Below are 8,556 nucleotides of genomic sequence, written 5' to 3' on the forward strand. Positions count from 1 at the left end.
TACATAAGACATGAACACTGAGGTCGGACTGACAAAACAATAAAGGAAACCCGTTCACCTTATACACGCATTAAAGCACCCATTTAATAACTCTCAAACAAACAAACAAACAAACAAAACAAGTTAACATTATCAGCTAGAGGAATTGGTTTGCTACAATTGAACCTACAGTCGATTTATAAAAATAGTCTGTTCCACCCTGGTAACTTTTTAGTTTTAGTCTTCTCGTCATGGCTGACCTGTCTCGCGATCACACAACCGGCGATGTTTGAATACAGAAATAATACCTGTTCCCCGAGTTGTGTTCGGCTGCGACACTGTTCGGGTTATCCGTGTTTGGTGTGGACTGTAACAGCCGCTTTCTAAAATCAATTCATTGGAGAATGTACACTGTCGGAGATGAAGGGAGACAGGTAGCGGAATGTACTCTGCTTCTGACGAGGTGAGTCCTATAACTAATATTTGTATATTTCTTGTTTATTGCTTATGCCTTGAGCCATCGGACACGAAACGCTAGTGGGTACATGGTTCGCAGCCCCACCCAGAGCGGGTTTAAACGATTCAGTGGGTAGGTGTAAGACCACTACACCGACTTCTCTCACTAACAACTAACCATTAACCCACTGTCCTGGACAAACTGTCCAGATAGCTGAGGTGTGTACCCAGGACAGCGTGCTTGAACCGTACTTGGATAGAAGCATGAACAGTAAGTTTAAATAGACTGAACGAACACTCAAGCGCTGGTGTAAGATATAAACAGACCACGGAAGGTGTATTGGACTAGGCTGGAGCAAGCCTGTGGGAACCGGGAAGGGGGGTGGGGGGCATTTGCAGGGGGGGCTTACTTTATTAAAATAAATCTCTGGCATACTCACTCACTCGAGGACGAAAGTGTACGGGTTTTTGTGGGGTTTTTCCCTCCCCTGTATATAAAGATACAAATATGGCTTGGATAGCCTTCCCCTCGGTAGAGGCTGTGTCCCACACAAACCAGATATTGTGTCCCCTCCCCATTAGAGACTATGCCCCCACCACACTAGAGATTGTGCCCCCCATCACACTAGAGAGTGTGCCCCACCACACTAGAGATTGTGCCCCCCATCACACTAGAGATTGTGCCCCCCATAACACTAGAGATTGTGCCCCACCACACTAGAGATTGTGCACCCCACCACACTAGAGATTGTGCCCCACCACACTAGAGATTGTGCACCCCCACCACACTAGAGATTGTGCACGCCACCACACTAGAGATTGTGCACCCCACCACACTAGAGATTGTGCACCCCACCACACTAGAGATTGTGCCCCACCACACTAGAGATTGTGCCCCCACCACAACTAGAGATTTTGCACCCCACCACAACTAGAGATTTTGCACCCCACCACACTAGAGATTGTGCACTCCACCACACTAGAGATTGTGCCCCATCACACTAGAGATTGTGCCCCACCACACTAGAGATTGTGCCCCCACCACACTAGAGATTGTGCCCCCACCACAACTAGAGATTGTGCCCCCCACCACACTAGAGATTGTGCCTCATCACATTAGAGATTGTGCCCCACCACACTAGAGATTGTGCCCCATCACACTAGAGATTGTGCCCCCACCACACTAGAGATTGTGCCCCCACCACACTAGAGATTGTGCCCCCACCACACTAGAGATTGTGCCTCACCACACTAGAGATTGTGGCCCCACCACACTAGAGACTATGCCCCCACCACACTAGAGATTGTGCCCCCCATCACACTAGAGATTGTGCCCCACCACACTAGAGATTGTGCCCCCCATCACACTAGAGATTGTGCCCCCATAACACTAGAGATTGTGCCCCACCACACTAGAGATTGTGCACCCCACCACACTAGAGATTGTGCCCCACCACACTAGAGATTGTGCACCCCCACCACACTAGAGATTGTGCACCCCCACCACACTAGAGATTGTGCCCCCCACCACACTAGAGATTGTGCCCCCCACCACACTAGAGATTGTGCACCCCACCACACTAGAGATTGTGCCCCACCACACTAGAGATTGTGCCCCACCACACTAGAGATTGTGCCCCCACCACAACTAGAGATTTTGCTCCCACCACAACTAGAGATTTTGCACCCCACCACACTAGAGATTGTGCACTCCACCACACTAGAGATTGTGCCCCACCACACTAGAGATTGTGCCCCACCACACTAGAGATTGTGCCCCCCACCACAACTAGAGATTGTGCCCCCACCACAACTAGAGATTGTGCCCCCCACCACACTAGAGATTGTGCCTCATCACACTAGAGATTGTGCCCCACCACACTAGAGATTGTGCCCCACCACACTAGAGATTGTGCCCCCACCACACTAGAGATTGTGCCCCCACCACACTAGAGATTGTGGCCCCACCACACTAGAGATTGTGCCTCACCACACTAGAGATTGTGCCCCCACCACACTAGAGATTGTGGCCCCACCACACTAGAGATTGTGCCTCACCACACTAGAGATTGTGCCCCCACCACACTAGAGATTGTGCCTCACCACACTAGAGATTGTGCCCCTACCACACTAGAGATTGTGCCCCCACCACACTAGAGATTGTGCCCCCACCACACTAGAGATTGTGGCCCCACCACACTAGAGATTGTGCCTCACCACACTAGAGATTGTGCCCCCACCACACTAGAGATTGTGCCTCCACCACACTAGAGATTGTGCCTCACCACACTAGAGATTGTGCCCCCACCACACTAGAGATTGTGGCCCCTACCACACTAGAGATTGTGCCCCCACCACACTAGAGATTGTGCCCCCCACCACACTAGAGATTGTGCCCCCACCACACTAGAGATTGTGCCTCCACCACACTAGAGATTGTGCCCCCACCACAACTAGAGATTGTGCCCCCACCACAACTAGAGATTGTGCCCCCCACCACACTAGAGATTGTGCCTCATCACACTAGAGATTGTGCCCCACCACACTAGAGATTGTGCCCCCACCACACTAGAGATTGTGCCCCACCACACTAGAGATTGTGCCCCCACCACACTAGAGATTGTGCCCCCACCACACTAGAGATTGTGCCTCACCACACTAGAGATTGTGGCCCCACCACACTAGAGACTATGCCCCCACCACACTAGAGATTGTGCCCCCCATCACACTAGAGATTGTGCCCCACCACACTAGAGATTGTGCCCCCCATCACACTAGAGATTGTGCCCCCCATAACACTAGAGATTGTGCCCCACCACACTAGAGATTGTGCACCCCACCACACTAGAGATTGTGCCCCACCACACTAGAGATTGTGCACCCCCACCACACTAGATATTGTGCACCCCCACCACACTAGAGATTGTGCCCCCCACCACACTAGAGATTGTGCCCCCCACCACACTAGAGATTGTGCACCCCACCACACTAGAGATTGTGCCCCACCACACTAGAGATTGTGCCCCACCACACTAGAGATTGTGCCCCCCCACAACTAGAGATTTTGCTCCCCACCACAACTAGAGATTTTGCACCCCACCACACTAGAGATTGTGCACTCCACCACACTAGAGATTGTGCCCCACCACACTAGAGATTGTGCCCCACCACACTAGAGATTGTGCCCCCCACCACAACTAGAGATTGTGCCCCCACCACAACTAGAGATTGTGCCCCCCACCACACTAGAGATTGTGCCTCATCACACTAGAGATTGTGCCCCACCACACTAGAGATTGTGCCCCATCACACTAGAGATTGTGCCCCCACCACACTAGAGATTGTGGCCCCACCACACTAGAGATTGTGCCTCACCACACTAGAGATTGTGCCCCCACCACACTAGAGATTGTGCCTCACCACACTAGAGATTGTGGCCCCTACCACACTAGAGATTGTGCCCCCACCACACTAGAGATTGTGCCCCCACCACACTAGAGATTGTGGCCCCACCACACTAGAGATTGTGCCTCACCACACTAGAGATTGTGCCCCCACCACACTAGAGATTGTGCCCCCACCACACTAGAGATTGTGCCTCACCACACTAGAGATTGTGCCCCCACCACACTAGAGATTGTGGCCCCTACCACACTAGAGATTGTGCCCCCACCACACTAGAGATTGTGCCCCCCACCACACTAGAGATTGTGCCCCCACCACACTAGAGATTGTGCCTCCACCACACTAGAGATTGTGCCCCCACCACACTAGAGAGTGTGCCCCCACCACACTAGAGATTGTGCCCCCTACCACACTAGAGATTGTGCCCCCCACCACACTAGAGATTGTGCCCCCACCACACTAGAGATTGTGCCTCACCACACTAGAGATTGTTCCCCCCACCACACTCCAGATAACGTTCCTACGGGCCTGTAGAGGACACTCGAGTTAAAGTAGGGCCTTACATACTCATGATCTCACTGTGCTAGATACAACCCATGCAGATAGCTGATGTGTGGGCCAAGGACAGCGTGGTTGAACTTAAATGGGATACAGGTCATAAAAAGGTAAATCAAATTTAGAAAACAAAAAAAAATGTATAAGAAGATAAAAAGAAGTTTACTGAACTCTAGACAGTATAAACAACACACCCTCCTGCTCTGGAATTGGTCACTGGCGATGTCAGCGGCTATGTCCGGGTTGGGCGTGCCTGAACCTACTTTTGGACATGGGAACGTAAAAAGAGTTCCCATACCCATACAAACAACACAGTCGGAGAAACTAATATGTAAGCCTACGCCTGGTCATTCAAGCTATAGTCCATGGGCCAGAGGGGTTACCGGTACCAACTGGGGGGAGGGGGGGGGGGAGTACTAAACTTCATAGTGTTTTTCATAAAGATAACCATCCCAGTAATACATTCCAATATTATGGACGTCTGAAAAGGGCCATTTTGACTCAGATTTTTAAGGGCAAATAAAGGTCATATTTTGTGAATACTTTTATGCTGTATATCACGTATGCGTGCCGCTTTTGATTTCTCATACCAACATAGCTTAAATTGAGCAATTTTAGAGATAAATCTATCGTGCGTGTAATGGTGCGTGTAAATGAACAATATAAAGGGAAATTATTAGAGGAGTCATGGGAATCAATACCAAAATCTGAAATAAAGGGAAAAAGTGAACTAGAAGTTATCATATAATCCACTAGGCTTGCGCCATTATATGTCAAACAGGTGAATTCTCTAAGTTTATCATTAAATAATCTTCCATTTAACACATGAATTCCGAACACTTGGCACAATCCAGCTAGTTTTTTCTCAAAAGTATTGTATACCAAGCAATCTTTTGATAAACGAGGCATATTAAAATTATCTGATGGGTAATCAATATCATTATAAATAAAGTCTAGATTGTCATCTGGAATATAATCAAGAAAATCTTTCATTCGTGCATTCAGATCACCTGCTACAAATATATGTTTTTCATTGTGATCATTTGCTATAATGTTTAAATATTGCTCAAGATCATCAATACCATCACTATCTTTGTTTAAATATACTGGGGAGTTTTCTGGAGAAATATAAATAAAAATACATATTGTAACCTTTTTCCAAACAGATGAAGACTTAAGTAACAGAACAACACTCATCATACACTCTCTGTACATAACCACTGTCCAGTAAATGTTCTCTTATAAAAACTGTCACTCCACCACTGTGCCTACCGAATTGTTTTGTTTTCTTCCTTACACAATTTAACACCTTATAACCTGGCAAAAAAATTAAAAACTAATTTTGAGATTTAACATTTGATTCACAAAAAGCCACAATATCAAAGGTTGCACAAAATAATTTAAATTCATCGTCTGAGTCATATTTCTGCAGTGCTTCGATGTTCCAAGTTAAAGCCGCATACCCTAGTTCCATCCAGCGAAAATAAATTATAATTTGGTTAATCTACAAACCTGTAACACACTTAGATCACGTTTTTATCAAATGGAGTGAAAAAGCAGGTTTTATATCGATAAATACCATGGGAATCCCCATGTCCCAATTGCTTGAAATAATTTTGAAAGTTAGTATTCTGATGACACCGGTAGAAGCACAACAATGCTTACGTCACGACAAATTTCACAGACTTGGGGTGCGTTCGTTTCACCTCTCCTGGTTGTATCCCCTCTCCAGATATCGTAAGACTTAGCAAAATTATTGGTTTTAAGGTTTTGTAACGTTTTGTATTGAGACACTTACTTGTCTGAACTTTATTGTTACTGAAAATGTTCACGAACTGTGAAGAAAAATCTCACACATGAACAACAACAAATCGGATGTTGATTGCGCGAACCGTGCACGAGAAAACAAACCGAACCAAAATGATAACGGTCACGTGATATACCAACGTCTGTGACATTAAAAATAGATTGGACCTCGCTTGCTTAACGGTTTTTTCTCGACAACACGTTTTGTGAAAAAATGCAAAAAAATGCATTTCGTGGTTTTACAAACATCAGGATTACCAAAAAGCACTTCAGGTGAATGAAATGTGTATTCTAAATAATAAAATGTAAGTAAAGTGCAATTTTATTTGTGAAAAATGGGGTTTAATAGCGAAAAACAACGCCGTAATGGTTAACAAATAAACGTAACTAGGGTGTGTCCCTTTAATATGCTGAAATGAGCATCCGTTGAGCCTTGGCCTACTTTCCAGCTATCACATGGCCGAGAATGGGCGTGACGTGACTGCGAGTGGGCGGAGACATCGGATGTATGTCTGTCTCTGTCACTTCTCGCAACATCGCCGAATGATCGCTGTTTAGAGATTTTAACAATATCTTTAGTTCTACGGTCATAGACATACACATCTCCATCAATAATTAGCTTGTTCTGCCTCATTTTCACATTTCTGTTCTTTTCACGGGCTTGAGTAAACCATGGAGAAAGAAAACACCTATCCTCTCGCACTTTATTAGTGAAATCATCTGTTACACGCTGGCCACTATCTCTTGAAAGCTTACTTTTAGTGAAGTCATCTGTTACACGCTGGCCACTATCTCTTGAAAGCTTACTTTTAATGAAATCATCTGTTACACGCTGGCCACTATCTCTTGAAAGCTTACTTTTAGTGAAATCATATGTTACACGCTGGCCACTATTTCTTGAAAGCTTACTTTTAATGAAATCTCTGTTACACGCTGGCCACTATCTCTTGAAAGCTTACTTTTAATGAAATCTCTGTTACACGCTGGCCACTATCTCTTGAAATCTTACTTTTAGTGAAATCATCTGCTACACGCTGGCCACTATCTCTTGAAAGCTTACTTTTAGTGAAATCGTCTGTTACACGCTGGCCACTATCTCTTGAAATCTTACTTTTAGTGAAATCATCTGTTACACGCTGGCCACTATCTCTTGAAATCATCTGTTGCACGCTGGCCACTATCTCTTGAAATCATCTGTTACACGCTGGCCACTATCTCTTGAAATCATCTGTTACACGCTGACCACTATCTCTTGAAATCATCTGTTACACGGTGGCCACTATCTCTTGAAATCATATGTTGCACGCTGGCCACTATCTCTTGAAATCATCTGTTACACGCTGGCCACTATCTCTTGAAATCATCTGTTACACGCTGGCCACTATCTCTTGAAAGCTTACTTTTAGCTGCTTTAAAGATCTCCGTTTTGTCTTTGGCCCGTACAAAGTTCACAATACTAGGGGAATTGAGCTTAAACGGGTTAAGACGATGTGCTTTTGTTATTGCATTTCTTTTCACACTAGACATGTGGAGAGTACCGATCATAAAGTCACGCACCTTTTCTTCCGATTCCTCCCACGACTCGTGAGCAGGCCCCTCTATCTCATGGATGGTGAAATTATTTCTCCTAGACCGAGACTCCATGTCCTCTAACTTATCTTCCAAAATACACAATTTGCTTTTTATCTCAGCATTTTCGGCCAAAACGTTCTCAAGCTGCATATTCAGATCCAAAACAATTTTATCTACCTTCACATTAAGCAGTTCAAAATTTTGGTTCATAGACTTAACATCGAATTGGACGTCTTTCAACATTTGAAGTATGTCACTTGTATTTTTATCACTGGGACTTTCAAGACCAACGGCACTCTCCCTGTCAGTTACAAGAGTTTGCTGTCTAGTACTCGGACCAGGGCCTGAGTTTATCTCCACAGAACCACATATCACCAGAAGAAAACTTAACAGCATTACTAACCTCAGGCTCAATCCACGCGAAGGCACATTGTAGCACGTGCAGCACAGAGGCCGCCATCTTGCCATCCCCATAGCCTTCCTAAATCCCCCTTGAAAAACACCAACTGAAATCCTCCACTTGCCATGTACATCTTTACCATCCTCATAGCCTTCCTAAATCCCCCTTGAAAAACACCAACCGAAATCCTCCACTGAACAGTTTCGATTCCCATATCGTCCAAAGGTAATTCCAAAGCACAACACAAATTCCACTCGAGTAAAAATGCTCAGCACACTTGCACAAAACATCAATTTTTTTCACAGACCAAAATCATGACCGCCACACTCGACGTATGCGCATACCAAGTTTATGGTAAGGTTAGGTAACTATGATTATTAACA

At 45.5% G+C, this 8,556-nt stretch overlaps 1 protein-coding gene across 1 annotated transcript in view; it reads left to right on the plus strand.

The window, feature by feature from the left end:
* Positions 1 to 274: 274 nt before the first annotated feature.
* The window catches only part of LOC121377507 (beta-1,4-mannosyl-glycoprotein 4-beta-N-acetylglucosaminyltransferase-like), a 38,847-nt gene continuing 30,565 nt past the window's right edge, over positions 275 to 8,556 (plus strand). Inside the window, exon 1 of the mRNA XM_041505519.1 lies at positions 275 to 442. The gene's annotated coding sequence lies outside the window, so the exon portion shown is untranslated. The remainder of the gene's footprint in view (positions 443 to 8,556) is intronic.

The sequence above is a fragment of the Gigantopelta aegis genome, chromosome 7, assembly GCF_016097555.1.
Source record: "Gigantopelta aegis isolate Gae_Host chromosome 7, Gae_host_genome, whole genome shotgun sequence".
NCBI lineage: Eukaryota > Metazoa > Mollusca > Gastropoda > Neomphalida > Peltospiridae > Gigantopelta > Gigantopelta aegis.